The sequence below is a fragment of the Nilaparvata lugens genome, chromosome 4 (genome assembly GCF_014356525.2).
Source record: "Nilaparvata lugens isolate BPH chromosome 4, ASM1435652v1, whole genome shotgun sequence".
Classification (NCBI taxonomy): domain Eukaryota; kingdom Metazoa; phylum Arthropoda; class Insecta; order Hemiptera; family Delphacidae; genus Nilaparvata; species Nilaparvata lugens.
Genome location: NC_052507.1, coordinates 43,971,199 through 43,993,742, shown reverse-complemented (window position 1 = coordinate 43,993,742; position 22,544 = coordinate 43,971,199). Strand labels below are relative to the sequence as shown.

Sequence of the window (22,544 nt, the reverse complement as noted above, 5' to 3'; positions counted from 1 at the left end):
GTTTGTGTCGACGGTATACGACATAGAAAGCAAAAGCTCGCGCTTGGACCATAGTTCTACGACTGAGGATTCAGCTCAGCGACTGAAATCGACAAGCCATGATTATGTCAATCACTAGCACTACTCATAATAATACAAAGTATAGAACTGCTTTTTACTATGATACATGGTTTTCATTCTTTGATAAAAATAAAACGAGTTTCCGGTGTCAAAAGCATCAAAGTCGCCAGGCTGGTCTGGACTATTCATGACTTTCTCAGTATGCATTATCCACTCAGCAGTTCTAATACAAACACAGACATCAGTTTCGTTTTAGTTGAAATGGAATGACATTTTTTATTCTTTCAGTTCCTATTATTACCATAGATCGATTCAGATCACCACAATGTTTAAACTGTATGTTCATAATAGATTTTTCTGATTGTTGCAAAGAAATAATTATTGGTATATTCAACTTTTTGAACCTGATAAATTAGATTGTTGAATGACAATTGAAATTCAGTGAAGTTTACTTGTCCTTTTCCTCATATTTTATTCAGTGATGAGTAGAGATGATTTATGAGTTCATATTTGGATTCATCTTTTCGAAGTTAAATTTTTTTGAACTTTTAAAAATTAAAAATGTTCATGTTTAAACTTTTTAGGTGTTTGAAAACTTCTTAAAACCTTTGCCTGTCTCTTCGTGAGGCAGGAGTATTGTTATCTTTGTACATACTATATAATCATATGATAATGGAAAGCTATATTAAAAACAGCCATAACTCCCTTGTTTTCGGGTATTTTTGAAAATGGGACTTACGCTTAAAGAATTTGGGGTAGCTGAATCCAAATCCGAAATCTTCTATCTATATTTTTAAGGAAGTTAGACTTTGAGAAAAAGTGATGAGTCATACTTTGAGCAAACGTTGGCTTACTTGTTAGATCTGTCTGTGAAATTGAAAGATCCCCATGTGAAAGCACAGGAGAGCTGCAAAATATGAAATATAATCTTCTGTAATATGATCTTCAGGAGGCAGGATTCTGCCGTGTGAAACTGGCCTAAGGTGAACGCCATAATGAAAATTATATAATATTGACACATGATTTTCTAACATATGTTAGAATATTTTTTGTGATATAAGATCAGCAGTGCTTCTAGTTCAAGTTTGTTTTTCGGTAATCCTTCAAAATTATTTATCCTTTACTATTAAACATGCAACTTCTGTTTATATGTTTAAATTTTTATATATTTGTATTTCACCTGATCTCGAAAACGGCTCTAACGATTCTCATGGAATTCAGAGCATAGTAGTTTTATAATATAAAGATTTGATAGCACTAGGTGTCATCTCTGAGAAAACTTGCTGGAAGACATTAAAAGGATAATTATTATTCATCCTTGGAAAAACAGATGAGAATAATTATTTCGTCTGTTGGTGATGGAAGTGAGTGAGCGAGTTCATGTGTGTGGTACTGTGTCAAAATTATGACTCAGCTGTTGAACTTTTGTAATCATTCAATCAGGTACTTGGTGCCGGTTGCAAAAAAGCCGGATTATTTTCAATCCTGATTAATACCAGTAGATCCATCTTTTTGAAATGGTCTATTCTGATTTGGTTCACGTGAAGTCAATCAGGATTGAAATTTAACTGGCTTTTGTGCAACTGGGCCGTTCTGATGGAAATTTTTGCATTCCTCTGGGAGTTAATCTCAATTTACTGTGATAAGATAGAACATTTCTGTATGAATGTTATGATGATTTCTTCTTTCGTTATACATTTTTTATGCTTTTGTACTCCAGAGCGAAGCTCGGTCCCCGATATTTTTTTAATATGTGAATATTTCCTATTTTAGTTATATTAATATGAAATATTTCTTATATGTTTAGTTTTGAAGCATCTAAATTTGAAAATCTACTTTGTGAAATACTTGAGAACTGAAAATTTTGTGAATTGAAGAACTTCGAGACTTAACCTATTTCGGACGGTGAGCAGTTTTTCATATCAGGGTAGTTTACACTACGTCTGGATTTGACATCATCGTTCAACAAATACTAATCTATCGAGATGTATATTGATAATTGATGTATCAATTTTTTTCTCGGTATTATTATAATTAATTGTTCAGATTTTTTTTATTGCATTTGACCATTTTTTTACTTAAGGAAAAGGTACTTCAGTCCTGATTTAGAACTCCTGAACTTTCAAAGACAAAAACTGTGTAAGTGTACGTCCAGTGCCAACTACAAAATTATTTAGCAAAGTTGACCTCAAATTTTACATCTCTGCCTCTGCTCCAAGTAGTAAAGGTACATTTTCGTTCATGTGTAAATTTCCGCAGTCGACGATGGCAAGCATTGTTGACATTCATATTGTCCAAATTTTAAGTGTGTCAAAACAGCTGAATATCAACAAATTGCCATTTAAAAGTATAAAAAGTATAAGATCAACCTGCCTCATTAAAACATAATTGAACATAATCTTTCAGTTATGTAGACAAACAGTTTGTAACAGCTGTGCCTAGTGGCAAGTTGTGTGTATATTTTTGGCTTCAAAATTTTCTGAAATAACATTATTTATTCAAAGTGCGGTGATATTAAGTGCAAAATTTGACTATAATTTGGTATTTTAATCATTCTAAATTCAAAATTTCTAGCTAATATTATATTCTTGGACAGAACTTTTACTTTTTGAAACCTACCCAATCTGAGATTCTCTCCCTGTCGTAGTCCACGACGGCATTTATGCACAAACAAAAACCCAGCTTGAATGTCGACTACATCTCAATATAGATGAACATTTAGGCCTATTTTGTTTAAATTTAAAGGCAAGAGAATAACTCCCATATTTTGTGAAAAATATGAAAGTGTAAGGTTTGACAAACACAGAAAAGTTAGTTTGGATTGAAGCTGATTATATTTGCATGTTTTCCACTTCGTGTGCCCTAAATTTTTCTTCAAATTCTTGTAAAGTATTGGTGAATGGCATTATTAACGCTGTTATTGACAGCTAGTAAGCTTATACATACAGAAACATAAGTTATATTGATTGTTGATTGTAATAATGGAATTGAACAAATCGATACATCGAATATAATCAATATACATCTCGATAGATTAGTATTTGTTGAATTATGACGTCAAATCCAGACGTGGCTTAAACTATCCTGATATAAAAAAGTGCTCACCATTTTGGACTATGAGTTATCTAAATTTAAAAGAGGAATGGCACAAGGTTACCTTATTTTTCCTCGCCCTATCATTTTGATAATTTACTTATTGTACTGTATAAATGAATAAAATTAATCATTAGGAAGCTTCATTCTGATTAGAACTGAGCACAGGGATTTTCTTTGTTAAGGTGTTTGTTGATAATTCTTTTTTCAAATTCAAATTTTATTGCCATGAAAAATCACATTAAAATCTTTCTTTATAGACAGGATTACAGAAAAACCAAATGTCAAACATAAACCTACATTATTTGTAACACGGCCAGAAAAAGACAAACTTGAGTAATAGATATGAGTTCATTCAATATATAAATTTTTTTTCGTTATTATTTTGTAAATAAAAAATACGAGTTGATGAGAGATGTGAGTAATTCCTTATATTTGATCCAAATGTTTATTCATATATTGTAGTAGTCAAGGACACTGCAATCAAAGGTTTTTTATTCTGAAGCTAAATAATTTTGGTCTGGCCAGAGAATTCGAACTGTAGCGCCAAAATCCCAGACTGCAGTTCTGCCAATAGCAGGCTTGTTTGCACCAGCGCAGACCGTCCAGCTGTTTTGGCCTTGTCAATGTTAAACCCCCAGTCCATCTTGTTTCATCAGCCCGTTGTCTTGTTGCAAGACCGAATTTGTATTTTGTCATGTAATTTCGATCGGAAATTTCTTGTAAATAATTGTTTGAGTGTAGTGTGTGTGAATTATGAATATAACAGCGTAAATAGTATTGAATTGAATTAATTTGAATCAGATTTGAATTTATAAAGAATCCAGTTTGAGCTTTGTTCGAAACACAGTGTATGACCTGCAAGTTGAACACAGAATCAACGCGAAAAGACAGCCCAGAAGCCAGAACCTGTCTTATTCCCAGATTTCATCCCACCCTGAACCTGATCAAAACACCTAATAAAGGCTTCGAAGGGCAAGTAGACAAGATTGGATTAAATCTGGTGAGTTTTTACTCTTTTTTATTGTTCATTAATGCAGAGTTTAACTGTACAAATAACCTGGCTCAAATTGAAGATTAAATTTTGCCCCTTGTTTGTATTTGATTATTTGAATAGTAAATTACAGTCCTCTGGTAGCTCTAGCCTGAGCTTTGTTCAGAACATTTCTTGGTCCTGCCCGGCCGAGATGAATTTAAATTTGTAATTTGTTGATTAATTCACACACATTGGATTTAAGCAGTTTCGTATTTGTCCAATGTTGGCATGTTGAGAATGGTCTGATCTATGCTCAACTTGAGTTTGTTGTAGCCTTGTTCTAGAGCAAGGTTTCTTGTCAATTTGTATTTGTCTGAAATTGAATTTATTTCAGTTAAAATTGTAATTTCCTGAAACTAGGCGCATTGTGCTCTTTTTCTCAAGAATTTGTTTGTTTGTTGGAATTTGTATTGTCCATCTTTTTTATACATGTTGGTGAAGGTTAATCACCAGCATGAATTTGTTTGTTCAATTCAACAAGTTATCGTTTGTTTGTGAGTTGTTGGAAGAACATTATCTAATCATATAGTTTTGTCTTCAGCAGTAACTTATCTTGTGAAGTTTAACTTTGATAACTTACTAGTCGTGATTCTTCCTTTCATCTAGTTTTGAACTCATTCTTGTTTTATTGTCTGTTGTTTGTATTGTTGGGGCTGAATTGTTTTGTGTATGAGTTCAAGATGGAGGAAAAATTACAGAAACAAATCAGGGTGCATCGCGCTAAACTGGAACAATTGTATGCCAGATTACAAAGAATTTATGAACTGTCTAAAAATGTCTCTGATCCAAAAGTTGCTGAGCAATTTTCAATCTTGTATCCTCGGGTGTCTCAGACCATTTCAGATTATGAAAAGACAGAATTAGTGGTTAATGAGTTGGAACTTGAGTTGAATAAAGATCATGTTGTAGCATTCAACGACTCACACCTAGATCTGTTTCAGTATATTGAAGTAGCGGCTAACACTCTCAAACAGAATGAGGTGACTGATGCTATTGCTCAATCTTCGGCAGCTACAGCAGCTAGTGCACAGCCGGTTGTGTCCGAGTCAGTGCTGCCTAAAATCGACCTTCCGAAATTTGATGGGAACCAGACTCAATGGTCGGTGTTTTATGAACTATTTAAGGCATTGGTACATGACAACAAGAGTTTGAACAATCAGCAGAAGGTCCAATATCTTGTAAGTGGACTTACTGGACAAGCAGCAAATATTTGTCATCATTTGCCACCATTGGCTAACAATTATCAAATAATTTGGCAGGCATTATTGACCCGCTATAACGATCCACGGGCGCAAGTCGATGCCTATTTCAAACAATTTTTGAATTTCGTCCAATAAAATCAGAATCAAAGGCAGGTTGTATTGCGATTTTGGATGGGTTTTGCAGTTCAATCAATGCAGTGAAGAGATTGCGACTCACTGATTTGTCAGACTCGATATTCCTCTATCATGGCTTGAGATTGCTGGATCCAAGTTCTCATAGAAATTTTGAATCGGCCGTCCGTGACAAGGCTATGCCAACTTATACCGATTATGTCAAATTCATTGAAAAGCAAATTAAGACTCTTCCTTCTGATGAGAAACAGACTGAATCGTTTAATATGAGGCACAAAAAGGATAATAAATCAAAGGTGTTTGTGGTTCAATCTAATGATTCATCTGACGATGCATCTAGTAAAAATTCCAATTGTCTGTTAAAAATTCAATTGGTTCATCGGTTAGTAGATTGTGCAAGTTTCTTGAAGATGACTCCTTGGGATCGTTATTGTTTGATTAAAGGAAAGTTTTGTTGTTTTCGTTGTCTTGATGTGGATCATTTGAGTAGAGATTGTCGTAGTAAAACTCAGTGTGCTCAATGTTGAGAATCTCATCATTCTTTATTGCACTTTTCCAGATCAAGTTCCAATGAAGGTGTTGTGTCCTCATCGAACTCCAAGGAAGGTGGCACATCACCTATTAGTTGTTGTTCTACATCCAACGATGTAGAAAATTTGACCGTTGTGTTGTCGACCGTCACTGCACATGTTTGAGATTGTAATGATCAGCTTTGTGATGTTCGTTTCTTGGTTGACACCGGAAGTCAGTGTCATTTTGTTACAGCCAAATTGTGTCGACGTTTGAGACTACCATTCCAGCCCATGAAAGCTGTTGTTCGTGGATTCGGTGGTGGTACTAGTGAAGTTCGAGGTCATACTTGTGTGTTGATTCAGTCGAAGTTGGATCCTACCGTCAAGTTTTCGATGGATGCCACAGTGATAGATAAAATCATCAACAAGTTGCCTTCTTGTGAAATCGACAGATCCAAACTTCATCATCTTGAAAATCTCACACTGGCTGACGACAAATTCTACCTTCCTAGTAGAATAGATGGCATCATTGGTGCGGAGTTAGTTCCTCACTTGCTACGTGGGAGTCCTAGTACAGGTGAATCGCACGAATTGATGACTGTTAATAGTGTCTTTGGTCACATTCTGATGGGGAGAGCGCCGATTCTCACTTCAACAACGAATGTGTCGAATTGTTTTACAGCCATCTGTAGTCCATTCGTTAGTAGTCCATCGTTGGATAGTTTTGTGGAACGTTTTTGGGAGTTGGAATCGTGCCTTGCACCAAGCTGTCAACTGAAACCAGAAGAGTTGGAGTGTGAGGTAAATTTTCGGAAGTCTGTACATCGTGTGAATTCTGGTCGTTTTGTTGTTGCCTTGTCATTTGCGGAGCCGCCCAGCAGCTTGGGAGATTCGTATGCTGTCGCCGAACGCAGACTGCTGACTTTGGAGAGACGACTAGAGCTTGACAGCAATACTCGTATTTCATATCATGAAATATTGATCGATTACCTATGTCAGGGTCACATGTCGTTTGTAGCAGATCAGACAGACCGAGGTGGTTACTACATACCACATCACGCCATTGTGAAAGCAAGCAGCACTACCACGCCCATCCGAATTGTATTTGATGCTGGTTCCAGAACATCATCGGGTTTGTCATTGAACCAGGTTCTTCATGCTGGTCCCAAATTGCAGACTGACATTTTTGTTTTGTTAGTTAATTTTCGTTTGTTCCCAATCGCACTAACTGCCGACATTAAACGAATGTATCGACAGATATTAGTGGAGGATTCCTGCCGTCGTTATCAGCGTGTATTGTGGACATTTTCGCCGGAGGATCCAATCGAAATTTATCAGCTCAATTGTGTTGTTTTTGGTGTTTCAAGCTCTCCATAATTGGCGCTTCGCAGTCGCACTCTCTGATTCTACAGTCACCTTGTGTTGGATTAATGCTCCATTCGCAAAATGGCAAACTTTTGTTGGTAATCGAGTCGCAAAAATACAGGATTCTTGTATACAGAAGTGGATGCATGTTGCCAGAATTGAAAATCCCGCTGACTGTTTGTCTAGAGGTTTATCACCAGTTGAGCTTGTGAACTTTCCGTTGTGGCTCTCAGGTCCATCATGGATAGCAGAGGATGAATGCGATTGGCCCGTCTGAGCTCAATTGGAAGAGATAGTGGATCCACCGGAGGCGAAAAAACCGTCAGTGTTGACAGTCACAAAATCTCCTGATTGTAACAGCAATGCAGTATATTCATTGATTGGTCGTTGTTCGGATTATGGTCATCTTTTGAGAATTGTAATTCTTGTTCTCAAATTCTTACGAATCTTACCCCAATCAGAAGAATCAGATTTCGATGTTGCTGAGAGGTATCTATGTAAAGTGGTACAGAAGATACATTTTTCATCTGAATTTGTGCAATTAGAGAGGGGAGAGGATTGTTCTATGCGCCTACGTCGCCTGTCTCCATTAATTGATAGAGGTGTGATTCGTGTCGGCGGTCGTTTGTCTCATGCTGGACTGGAATTTGAGACTTGTCATCAGATGATCTTACCAAAATCTGTCGCTTTCGTATCAATGTTAATTGATTATCATTACAAGAAGAATTGTCATGCTGGACCTTCGTTATTGTTGTCTTTGATCAGACAGAAATTCTGGATACTATCTGCTCACTCTATTATTCGTATTTGTGTCTTGAAGTGTAATCGTTGTTTCTGTGTTCGACCTAGTAACAATGCAATTATATCCACTCCCAACTCAATAGTTGTTGTGCTTGTTGCATTTTTTCTTTGTGTTGTTTTTTGGTGTTGGTGTTTTTGTTCTTTTTGGCATGTCTGGATTTTTTCCTTTCTGTGTTTTTTTCAGTTTTTGTAACTTGGCTGAAAAATAGTTTTTCAGAGGCGGGGGTATGGTCTGGCCAGAGAATTCGAACTGTAGCGCCAAAATCCCAGACTGCAGTTCTGCCAACAGCAGGCTTGTTTGCGCCAGCGCAGACCGTCCAGCTGTTTTGGCCTTGTCAATGTTAAACCCCCAGTCTATCTTGTTTAGTCAGCCCATTGTCTTGTTGCAAGACCGAATTTGTATTTTGTCATGTAATTTCGATCGGAAATTTCTTGTAAATAATTGTTTGAGTGTAGTGTGTGTGAATTATGAATATAACAGCGTAAATAGTATTGAATTGAATTAATTTGAATCGGATTTGAATTTATAAAGAATCCAGTTTGAGCTTTGTTCGAAACACAGTGTATGACCTGCAAGTTGAACACAGAATCAACGCGAAAAGACAGCCCGGAAGCCAGAACCTGTCTTATTCCCAGATTTCATCCCACCCTGAACCTGATCAAAACACCTAATAAAGGCTTCGAAGGGCAAGTAGACAAGATTGGATTAAATCTGGTGAGTTTTTACTCTTTTTTATTGTTCATTAATGCAGAGTTTAACTGTACAAATAACCTGGCTCAAATTGAAGATTAAATTTTGCCCCTTGTTTGTATTTGATTATTTGAATAGTAAATTACAGTCCTCTGGTAGCTCTAGCCTGAGCTTTGTTCAGAACAAATTTCATACGTATTGATTTATAACATAATGGAAGTGATTCAACTATGTTCAACTCAAATTAATGGCTTTGTTCTGAACAAAGCTCAGGCTAGAGCTACTAGAGGACTGTAATTTACTATTCAAATGATCAAATACAAACAAGGGGCAAAATTTAATCTTCAATTTGAGCCAGGTTAATTGTACAGTTAAACTCTGCATTAATGAACAATAAAAAAGAGTAAAAACTCACCAGATTTAATCCAATCTTGTCTACTTGCCCTTCGAAGCCTTTATTAGGTGTTTTGATCAGGTTCAGGGTGGGATGAAATCTGGGATTAAGACAGGTTCTGGCTTCCGGGCTGTCTTTTCGCGTTGATTCTGTGTTCAACTTGCAGGTCATACACTGTGTTTCGAACAAAGCTCAAACTGGATTCTTTATAAATTCAAATCTGATTCAAATTAATTCAATTCAATACTATTTACGCTGTTATATTCATAATTCAGATAAGTCAGATTTAGGAGGGAAGAAATCGGGAAAAAAGACAGGTTCACGCTTCCGGGCAGCCTTTTCACGTTCACTTGCAGGCTCTTTAGGCTACTGTTTTGAAAAAAGCTCAAACTAATTCTTTACAATTTCAAATCTGATTCAAATTAATTCAATTTAACACTATTTACACTGTTATACTCAATTCACACACACTATACTCAAACAATTATCTACAAGAAATTTCCGATTGAAATTACATTACAAAATACAAATTCGGTCTTGCTACAAGACAACGGGGCAACAAAACAAGCGAATGGACAAAACAAGAACGACTGAACGACGAAAAGCAAGAATGACTGGCTTTTTTTCCTCAACAAGCCAGAGCAGCTGGACGGTCGGCAGTGGTGCCAACAAACCTGCTATTGGCAGAACTGTAGTCTGGGATTTGGCGCTACAATTCGAATGCTCTGGCCAAACCATACCCCCGCCTCTGAAAAACTATTTTTCAGCCAAGTTACAAAACTGAAAAAAAACAACAAGGAATGGAAAAATCCAGACATGCCAAAAAAAACAAAACACCAACACCAAAAAAAAACAACACAAAAGGAAGAAAATGCAACAAGCACAACTATTGAGTTGGGAGTGGATACAATTTCATTATTACTAGGTTGAACACGGAAACAACAATAACACTTAAAAACACAAATACGAATAATAGAGCGAGCAGACAGTATCCAGAATTTCTGTCTGATCAAGGACAACAATAAAGAAGGTCCAGCATGACAGTTCTTCTTGTGATGATAATCAATCAACATCAATACGAAAGCATCAGATTTTGGTAAGATCATCTGATGACACGTCTCAAATTCCAGTCCAGCATGAGACAAACGACCGCCGACGCGAATCACACCTTCATCAATGAATGGAGACGGGCGACGTAGGCGCATAGAACAATCCTCTCCCTTCTCTAATTGCACAAATTCAGATGAAAAATGTATCTTCTGTACCACTTTACATAGATACCTCTCAGCAACATCGAAATCTGATTCTTCTGATTGGGGTAAGATTCGTAAGAATTTGAGAACAAGAATTACAATTCTCAAAAGACGACCATAATCCGAACGACCAATCAATGAATATACTGCATTGCTGTTACAATCAGGAGATTTTGTGACTGTCAACACTGACGGTTTTTTCGCCTCCGGTGGATCCACTATCTCTTCCATTTGAGTTCGGACGGGCCAATCGGATTCGTCCTCTGCTATCCATGATGGACCTGAGAGCCACAACGGAAAGTTCACAATCTCAACTGGTGATAAACCTCTAGACAAACAATCAGCGGGATTTTCAATTCCGGCAACATGCATCCACTCCTGTATACAAGAATCCTGTATTTTTGTGACGCGATTACCAACAAAAGTTTGCCATTTCGTGGATGGAGCATTAATCCAACACAAGGTGACTGTCGAATCAGAGAGTGCGACAATACGAGACACATGACAACGTTCACTAATAATAGTGACTACTGAATTCATGAGTTCTGCCAACAAGAGTGCCGCACACAACTCCAAACGAGGTATTGAAACAACTTTAGATGGTGCTACCTTGGACTTTGAACACAATAATACAACTCTTGACTCCTTGCTCTCCTTCTGCGACTTCACATAGATAACTGCACCATAACCAGACAATGATGCGTCACAAAAACCAATAAAACTGGTGTGAGAATCCTGAAACAAACCAACATGACGTGGAACAGCAAATTTCAATAATAGAGGCAACTCTTTTTGACAATTCTCCCAAAGAGTGCATATAGACTCAGGCGGCTTCTCGTCCCAATCCACTCCTAATTTCCACAGTTTCTGGACAAGACATTTTAGAAATAATGTAAACGGTGACAAGAGACCAAGTGGATCATAGATACAAGCCATCACCGACAGAATAGAACGCTTAGTAGCGACAACCTCACCACACTTGACGGAAAACTGAAACAGATCAGTACTAGGTTGCCAATTCAATCCCAAGATAGCCGAGGAGTTGTCTGATCGAAATCCTTGTACGAAAACGATTTCTCTTCCTCCGAGAATTTCTCCAACATTGATGGTGAATTTGAAGTCCACTTTGTGAGCGAGAAACCTCCTCCCTCAAACAGCTGCTTGGACTGACGATACCGCGGCCTCTGACTCTGTGGCGACAGATGTGACTAAGTCGTCCATGAACATGTCTCTTGGTATTCTCGCCTTGGCTGCTGGAAAACGATCTCCATACTCCTCTACAAGCTGGTGGACGGTACGAAGCGCCAAATATGGAGAGCTTGAAACACCAAAAACAACACAATTGAGCTGATAAATTTCGATCGGATCCTCCAGCGAAAATCTCCACAATACATGCTGATAACGACGGCAGGAATCCTCCACTAATATCTGTTGATACATTTGTTTAATGTCGGCAGTTAGTGCGATTGGGAACAAACAAAAATTAACTAACAAAACAAAAATGTCAGTCTGCAATTTGGGACCAGCATGAAGAACCTGGTTCAATGACAAACCTGATGATGTTCTGGAACCAGCATCAAATACAATTCGGATGGGCGTGGTAGTGCTGCTTGCTTTCACGATGGCGTGATGCGGTATGTAGTAACCACCTTGGTCTGTCTGATCTGCTACAAACGACATGTGACCCTGACGTAGGTAATCGATCAATATTTCATGATATGAAATACGAGTATTGCTGTCAAGCTCTAGTCGTCTCTCCAAAGTCAGCAGTCTGCGTTCGGCGACAGCATACAAATCTCCCAAGCTGCTGGGCGGCTCCGCAAATGACAAGGCAACAACAAAACGACCAGAATTCACACGATGTACAGACTTCCAAAAACTTACCTCGCACTCCAACTCTTCTGGTTTCAGTTGACAGCTTGTTGCAGGGCACGATTCCAACTCCCAAAAACGTTCCACAAAACTATCCAACGATGGACTATTAACGAATGGACTACAGATGGCTGTAAAACAATTCGACACATTCATTGTTGAAGTGAGAATCGGCGCTCTCCCCATCAGAATGTGACCAAAGACACTATTAACAGTCATCAATTTGTGCGATTCACCTATACTAGGACTCCCACGCAGCAAGTGAGGAACTAACTCCGCACCAATGATGGCATCTATTCTACTAGGAAGGTAGAATTTGTCGTCAGCCAGTGTGAGATTTTCAAGATGATGAAGTTTGGATCTGTCAATTTCACAAGAAGGCAACTTGTCGATGATTTTATCTACCACTGTGGCATCCATCGAAAACTTGACGGTAGGATCCAACTTCGACTGAATCAACACACAAGTACGACCTCGAACTTCACTAGTACCACCACCGAATCCACGAACAACGGTTTTCATGGGCTGGAATGGTAGTCTCAAACGCCAACACAATTTGGCTGTAACAAAATGACACTGACTCCCGGTGTCAACCAAGAAACGAACATCACAAAGCTGATCATTACAATCTCGAATATGTGCAGTGACGGTCGACAACACAATGGTCAAATTTTCTACATCGTTGGATGTAGAACAACAACTAATAGGTGATGTGCCACCTGCCTTGGAGTTCGACGAGGACGCAACACCTTCATTGGAACTTGATCTGGAAAAGTGCAATAAAGAATGATGAGATTCTCGACATTGAACACACTGAGTTTTACTACGACAATCTCTACTCAAATGATCCACATCAAGACAACAAAAACAACAAAACTTTCCTTTAATCAAACAATAACGATCCCAAGGAGTCATTTTCTAGAAACTAGCACAATATACTAACCGATGACCCGGTTTTGAGCACTTCAGACAATTGGGATTTTTACTAGATGCATCATTAGATGAATCATTAGATTGAACCACAAACACCTTTGATTTATTATCCTTTTTGTGCCTCATATTAAACGATTCAGTCTGTTTCTCATCAGAAGGAAGAGTCTTAATTTGCTTTTCAATGAATTTGACATAATCGGCATAAGTTGGCATAGACTTGTCGTGGACAGCCGATTCAAAATTTCTACAAGAACTTGGATCCAGCAATCTCAAGCCATGATAGAGGAATATCGAGTCTGACAAATCAGTGAGTCGAAATCTCTTCACTGCATTGATTGAACCGCAAAACCCATCCAAAATCGCAATACAACCTGCCTTTGATTCTGATTTTATTGGACGAAATTCAAAAATTTGTTTGAAATAGGCATCGACTTGCGCCCATGGATCGTTATAGCGGGTCAATAATGCCTGCCAAATTATTTGATAATTATTAGCCAATGGTGGCAAATGATGACAAATATTTGCTGCTTGTCCAGTAAGTCTACTTACAAGATATTGGACCTTCTGCTGATCGTTCAAACTCTTGTTGTCATGTACCAATGCCTTAAATAGTTCATAAAACACCGACCATTGAGTCTGGTTCCCATCAAATTTTGGAAGGTCGATTTTGGGCAGTACTGACTCGGACACGACCGGCTGTGCACTAGCTGCTGTAACTGCCGAAGATTGAGCAATAGCATCAGTCGCCTCTTTCTGTTTGAGAGTGTTAGCCGCTATTTCAATATACTGAAACAGATCTAGATGTGAGTCGTTGAATGCTACAACATGGTCTTTATTCAACTCAAGTTCCAACTCATTAACCACTAATTCTGTCTTTTCATAATCCGAAATGGTCTGAGACACCCGAGGATACAACACTAAAAATTGCTCAGCAACTTTTGGATCAGAGACATTTTTAGACAGTTCATAAATTCTTTGCAATCGGGCATACAATTGTTCCAGTTTAGCGCGATGCACCCTGATTTGTTTCTGTAATTTTTCCTCCATCTTGAACTCATACACAAAACAATTCAGCCCCGACAATACAAACAGACAAAAAAAACAAGAATGAGTTCAAAACTAAATGGAAGGAAGAATCACGACTAGTAAGTTATCAAAGTTAAACTTTGATTATCAATTCACAAGATAAGTTACTGCTGAAGACAAAACTATATGATTAGATAATGTTCTTCCAACAACTCACAAACAAACGATAACTTGTTGAATTGAACAAACAAAATCATGCTGTGATTAACCTTCACTAACATGTATAACAAAAATGGACAATACAAATTTCAACAAACAAACAAATTCCCGAAAAAGAGCACAATGAGCCTAGTTTCAGGAAAATTACAATTTTAACTGAAATAAATTTAATTTCAGACAAATACAAATTGACAAGAAACCTTGCTCTAGAACAAGGCTACAACAAACTCAACCTGAGCATAGATCAGACCATTCTCAACATGCCAACATTGGACAAAGACGAAACTGCTTAAATCCAATGTGTGTGAATTAATCAACAAATTACAAATTTAAATTCATCACGGTTCGGAGGCCCAGAAATGTTCTGAACAAAGCTCAGGCTAGAGCTACTAGAGGACTGTAATTTACTATTCAAATAATCAAATACAAACAAGGGGTAAAATTTAATCTTCAATTTGAGCCAGGTTAATTGTACAGTTAAACTCTGCATTAATGAACAATAAAAAAGAGCAAAAACTCACCAGATTTAATCCAATTTTGTCTACTTGCCCTTCGAAGCCTTTATTAGGTGTTTTGGTCAGATTTAGGGGGGAAGAAATCGGGAAAATAGACAGGTTCACGCTTCCGGGCAGCCTTTTCACGTTCACTTGCAGGCTCTGTAGGCTACTGTTTTGAACAAAGCTCAAACTGATTCTTTACAAATTCAAATCCGATTCAAATTAATTCAATTTAACACTATTTACGCTGTTATACTCAATTCACACACACTATACTCAAACAATTATCTACAAGAAATTTCCGATTGAAATTACATTACAAAATACAAATTCGGTCTTGCTACAAGACAACGGGGTGACAAAACAAGCGAATGGACGAAACAAGAACAACTGAACGACGAAAAGCAAGAATGACTGGCTTTTTTTCCTCGACAAGCCAGAGCAGCTGGACGGTCGGCAGTGGTGCCAACAAACCTGCTATTGGCAGAACTGTAGTCTGGGATTTGGTGCTACAATTCGAATGCTCTGGCCAAACCAGGCTTACTGCTCCACATAGAATTTATAGTATTCCTGGTGATGAAACCTTTTTTTTCAGCGTTGACTATATAATAATAAGGCTTTATTTATATTTTATATTCGGCTCAAACAAAAGCCTCTCTAAATGGAGGTAAAATGATAAGGTTGACAAATTCCAGTTCTGTTGTTTTAATTCACTCTCAAAAAGTTCATGTACCTACTATTGTGTTTGACACACCTCTGGCGATATCACAGTTTTACCACTATTCTGTTCCACAGATTCCTATAACTTGCAGTCGTTAACTATATCTATAATAAAGTTAAGAACTAGCTTATACTACTGGACTGATTAACTTGAAACTTTGCATATCCTATACTATTAAACGAGCAATTTCTGTTTACATGTTTGTATTTCACCGGATCTCGAAAACGGCTCTAATGATTTTCACGAGATTCGGAACATAGTGGGTTTATTTATAAAGAATCAATTGCACTAGGTTAAATCCCTGGGAAAACTCGCTGAAGGACATAAAAAGGATAATTCATCCTTGGAAAAACATATGATAATAAATAATAATAATAATAATAATAATAATAATAATAATAATAATAATAATAATAATAATAATAATTTATTCGACCAAAAACAAACATTGTACAAACAAATTTAAATAAAATAACATAACTGGTGTAGCAAACACCCACGCATGCACAATACATGTTTATCATCATAGTCTAAATGACCCCCAAAGGTAATCCTGTGTGGGGTCTTTCTTCGTATATTTAATCACAATAGAAAATGATCAAACAAAAGATAGAAAAAAAATGAAAGAAGGAATATATAGAGTCTTACAATAATAGTATACAAAATCTTAAGAAACTACAAAATTTCAAAAAAGAATCAAGAGAAAAAAAATTGAAACTAAAATAATAAATCATATTGCAATTTAAACAGTTCTCCGTGCGGGCAGCACATTCCAAATGATAATTATCGATTCTTCATTCAACGGATGAAGCCATGCAAAATATAAGTGCTATGACACAATATAATTACATAAATAATTCAAATTCCCAACCATACAAAAACTAAATCAAACATGGAAAACAAAATATCAACTTTCGAGCATGAAAATCATCATAAAAACAACTGCGTATCATCAATTGCAACAATGAATTTTTTTAATCTGGCCTTTACTATTTGGCTATATTGACACTCCTGTAAGTCAGATTGCAAGGCATTGTAAAGCTTACCACCTAAATATATCTGAAAAATCTTCTGTTATGCTCAAGCCTAGGTCTATGCAATTGAACTCTATTTCTATAGCGTACATTATAATCAGCGATATGGGTTTGTGTTGTCAATTGACTTTTATTTTTGAAAGTATCCAAAACTGCTTTATACAAAAAGGAATATGTGACTGGTAATACATTAAGGGATCTGAACAGGGGTAACGAGTGCTCAATCCTTGGCTTGCCACAAATCAATTTTATAAAATGCTTTTGTGCAATAATAATAGGTTTCAAATTTGTTGTATATGCACTTCCATAACATATGAGTCCATAATTAATTCTTGACTCAACCAGAGTATGATACAAATGTACTAGAAAATATCTTGGACACATATTTCTTAAAAAGTAGAAGTTCCTTATGGAGATTAACATTTCTGATTTTAATTTATGTATATGATCATACCATGAAAGTTTATTATCTACTAGGAAACCAAGGTACTTGACACAATCTGTTTCTTTTATCAAATCGCAATGGCAATCAAGCAAGGTATCCTCACAATTGAACTTATGGTATTTTAGTAATGGCAAGGTATTATTCAAATCTTCTTGCATTTTAGCATGTACCGGTATTGCTAATTCATTCTGGCCGTTGTAGAAAATAGCCGTATCATCCGCAAAGGATACGATTTCACCCAAAAGCTTTCCATTGCATAGGTCATTCACATAAATTAGGAAAAGAACTGCTGACAAAACCGATCCCTGCGGTATGCCATACTTAACTAACCCCAAGTCGCTCAACTCACTATTTAGCCTTACTTGTTGGAATCTATTTCTAAGGTAGCTCTGAAACCATTCATTTGCCTCTCCTCTTATGCCTATTTTCTCTAGCTTCTCCAAAAGCAAATCGTGTTCAATGGAATCATATGCTTTCGAAATATCCAGGAATATTGCTGAGCATTTCAAGCCTTCATTGAAACTGTTATTTACCTTGGATAGCAAAGTTTTCATTGCCTCCTCAGTACTCTACCTTGAAGGAATCCAATTTGGTTCTTGCTAAAGAACTTTCTATAATTTAAGTAGTTCAGAATCCTTTTTTTCATCACCCTCTCAAGTATTTTAGCGAATATTGATAATAGTGTTATTGTCTAAAGTTATCAATGTTTATGTTTCTGCTACTTTTGGGAATTGGGATTACAACGGATTTTTTTAATATTTCGGGGAAAACACCTTTTTGTAAGCTCAGATTGCAGAGCTCAACTAAAACGTCTAATATGTGATCTAGAAATTCTTTAATTGTTTGAGTCGAGATACCATCCACTCTCGGTGCAGTATTCATCTTGAGATCTTTTATTATGACCTGCATCTCTTCTGCATTCACGGGCTGGATGAACATAGATCCAGCTTGATATTGTATTGGGAAAACATCAGCCAGTATTTGATCTTGCAAACAGTTTTCTAATTTAGATCTATTATTCTCTACAATAGTAAGAAAGTACTTATTTATACTATCAGCTATCTCTTTTGTACCCTCAATTGTTTCACCATTTTGAAGTGTTATTTTTTCAATTGTCTTTCTTTTTTCCCCCTCCCCAGCAATCTATTTACAATTTTCCATTGTTCTTTAGTATTGCTTTTGCAAGTTTCAAATAGCTTTAAGAAATAATCTTGTTTGGAAATACATATTTCATTTCTCAATTTATTTCTATATTTTAAATATTTTTTCTTATTTATTGGATTATTTGGTTGCTCTTGATTTTTTTATATAGATAATTCTTAAATTGTATTTTACTGATTAATTTATGTGTAATCCACTCTGACCTTGGTTTTTACACCTTATTTTTTATAGTTCCCCTAGTTGTTACAGTTTCGTTGATTGTGTTCTGCAAGTATGTAATAAATTTTTCCCATGCTGTTTCAACATTACGATTCTCTGTTTCTCCTAGAACATTATTCCATACCGTTGCTGCTAATATGATTTTAAGCTTTCTGTGGTCTATTCTACTTTTCCTGTTTGTTTCATTTGATGTAATTTGATTTATAATTGGTTTTTCGTATTGTATTCCTATCTTTATCAATGAGTGATCGGTTATATCTAAATGTCTATATCCTTTATTTTGTTATTTAATCTAGTCTTAGTGAACTCAACAAAAACATGATCGATGCACGATCCTGTATTGTTAACTAGTCTTGTGGGTTCATTTATCAATTAATCAAATCCGGATAACTCATAATTATTCTATATTCATCTACGATATTCTCATTAGATAATAGGTTTAAGTTTATGTCACCAATAACGAAGAATGGTTTGGGATATTTTCCTCTATCTCATTCAGTTCTATCAGGAATTCGTTTATCTCGTATACATACAATCCCGGTGATGTAATCTATATACCGCCAAGAACGAAAAAGAGAAGCCTTGGCATGAACACTGACAGTAAAATACAGTCAGCTGATAATAAATCAACCTTTTTTGTCTCACATTTTACATCCCTACTCAAATAAACTACAGTACCTCCGGCTCGGTAATTATGATTATAACAACCTACCATTGTATACCCATCAATTTGGTAACAATTAGCTTCATTTTCATCTATCCATATCACCGTCAATATTATTACAGAGGGCCTAAACTGAAACTGCATTACACTGGCAAGAAAGTTATCAAAATTCTGTCGCATACTACGGATATTTTGATGAATAATTACAATATCACTTACAGTACTCTCCATTAGATTTTATTGTTATATTGGAATAGATAATTTATGAGAAACGATTATTTATACAACCAGAAAAATCATCATTATCAGTTCGTAAGTAATTATACCTAAATCATTTCGTCGTCTGTTGATGATGGAAGTGAGTGTGCGAATTCATGTGTGTGGTACTGTATCAAAATTATGACTCAGCTGTTGAACTTTTGTAATCATTCAATCAGGTACTTAGTGCAGGTTGCAAAAAAGCCGGGTTATTTTCAATCATGATTAATTCCAGTACAACCATCTTTTTGAAATGGTCTTTTCTGATTTGATTCACGTAAAATTAATCAGGATTAAAATTTAACCGGCTTTTGTGCAACCGGGCCTTTGTGAGGGAAATTTTTGCATTCCTCTGGGAATTGACTGTGATTGATTATCAATTCACTGTGATTAGATGAACATTCCTTTATGAAATATGAATATTATTATAATTTCTTTTTTCGTTATACATTTTTTATGCTTTTGTACTCCAGAGCGAAGCTCGGTCCCCGATATTATTTATTTATTTATTTATTTATTCATCACATTGTGTAGAAATACTTAACATTAGGAAAGGCACAACAGGCTCATGCCCAAAACTGTCCCATTTCCAATTTATATTATACTGTACAAAACAAAATGTTGGTTATGTCACTTTCACTTTTCAAAATACAATTTACACTCTTCAATACTCAGTTAAACGAGCAAATTTTGAATCAAATAGATACTATTAGAGTCTGAAATTAGAAAATCTAGAACAGTAACTTAATAATTATTTAAAAAGTCAAAATTTTGAATGAAACTAGAAATTTGTGAGCTAAAAACTTCACACTTTACAGAAAACTACAGCTGTTGTTTGTCTTAAGATTAGATTAAATAATAATATTAATATTAGATTATTAATTAACCAAAGATGGTTATATGCCTATTTTCAATTCTTCGAAATTTCTTTACGGTACGTTAAGTTTTAAATAGACCCTTGCACAGCATGGGTTCCTGCTAGTAAAATAATATAATTAATATTGAAAAATCACGTTTATTTGTATCAATGTCAAGCATTGGTTATATCATGAGCTGGAAAAGAGCTTTTTCAAACATATTAACAATATTTTGCAATGGAAGAAGTGATTGTTTCGATTTATGTAGTTATTCTTGAAAAAAATCACAGCTGAAGTCATCCACCAATCAGGTCCTTATTTTAATGAAAATAAATAAGTAGATGAAAAACAATATCCAGACAGGCTGGATACCAGAGTGTTCGAGATTTTTGTTTTTGGCGTGAGCCAGTTATGTTGGAAATGAGAGCTGTAGCAAAAGATTCCCATTTTGTCAACCAGAGTTGTAGAGGAAATTTGTATTAGACAGTAACGCTGGATACAAGAGTGGAAGGACAGGACAAAGTTATAAAAATTCGCAAAGAGCACAAAGGGTTAATCAATGATTTGATTTCTTGAGTTATTGTCGAACATACTGATGTAGGCTAGCCCTACATGGATACTAATCATGTGAACACAATTACCAAGGTGACTGTTTTGGTAACGGACTGTTTATAAAAAGATAACAAGTTCTTTTATCAAGATAACAAGTTATCTTTCGTTTCAAATTGATGTAGTATTCTATTTTGATATTGTTTATAAATGTAAACTTTTAATGAATAACACACACAGGATTAAGATGGTCAGAGAAACGCGAGATAACAAGTTATCTTTCGTTTCAAATTGATGTAGTATTCTATTTTGATATTGTTCATAAATGTAAACTTTTAATGAATAACACACACAGGATTAAGATGGTCAGAGAAACGCGAGATAACAAGTTATCTTTCGTTTCAAATTGATGTAGTATTCTATTTTGATATTGTTCATAAATGTAAACTTTTAATGAATAACACACACAGGATTAAGATGGTCAGAGAAACGCGATTAGCATGGCAAGTTGTACAGTAACATTGGAGATTCACTATCCATATAACAGTAGACCGTTCAAGAACGTGTACTGTTAATTGAATCAATATAATATTATCTCTATAGACTAATTTTTGGAGGTCAAGTTTTTGAAAAAGCATAGTTTACACAGCTTTTCCTGTTAAAACTGTTAAATTCTCAAGTTTACTGTCATAACAGTTCTATGGGCGTACAGAAAATTTTATTGTTTTTAATTCAGTTACTACCTATAGTAATTTCTATGTTTTATATTGATCTTATAATTTATTATTTATAACTGTATTGTATTTGACGTTGTTAAACAAATTGTATTTTTGTAACGACATTAGGACAATGAATGATTCTGATTTCGTTTGACTTATGATTTAACTGGGGCAGGACAGTAATGGTCTTCAGTACAGCAGTGAATCTCTGGCTTCCTCTCTATTGTTATTATTCGGCAATCCATTCCATTTGGGTTGAGCCCAATTATTCATATTATACAGTCAGCAGTTTTGCGTCTTTGTCACTGTGATATTTCGTTTTAGGATGTATAAAAATTGTCTTGCCTTTTCAATAGGAACTAAACATTAAAACTCAACACTTAAACACAAAAATGTATTCTCCTTGATTTGGCAAAAACAAACGTTTTTAAATTTTCTCCAAAGTCCAGTCTCTTCACAATTTCATTTTCAATCGACAGTTTCGGGAGTGAATTGAGCCTTTCTTGTGCCATTGTAAAGCGCAAATACATTTTAATAGGTTGGAGTTTGCCAAAACTACGTTCTGCACTAGTCACTGCATTAGTCACGGGAATCGTTAGGAAATTATTAATGCAAGTGCAACCCACAAGTTTGTTAACATGTATTTGCTGTTGGACTTTTTAAATTAAACTCAACACTTCGCTCGCTATGAGCAAATTGGAGGGGATAAAAATGTTTAGAAGAAGAGAAGTGTGAAAACAATAGATTATTTTCAAATTCGGAGAATTTTCTGGTGCCTCTGCTTGAGTACCGTACATGAACATGAGAATGAGTACAGAACATAATAACAAC

General features: G+C 35.9%; 1 protein-coding gene across 1 annotated transcript in view; it reads right to left on the bottom strand.

The window, feature by feature from the left end:
- Positions 1-3,501, bottom strand: part of LOC111050216 (DALR anticodon-binding domain-containing protein 3) — a 79,104-nt gene extending 75,603 nt beyond the window's left edge. The window contains exon 1 of the mRNA XM_039427511.1: positions 3,454-3,501. The gene's annotated coding sequence lies outside the window, so the exon portion shown is untranslated. The remainder of the gene's footprint in view (positions 1-3,453) is intronic.
- Positions 3,502-22,544: the final 19,043 nt, after the last annotated feature.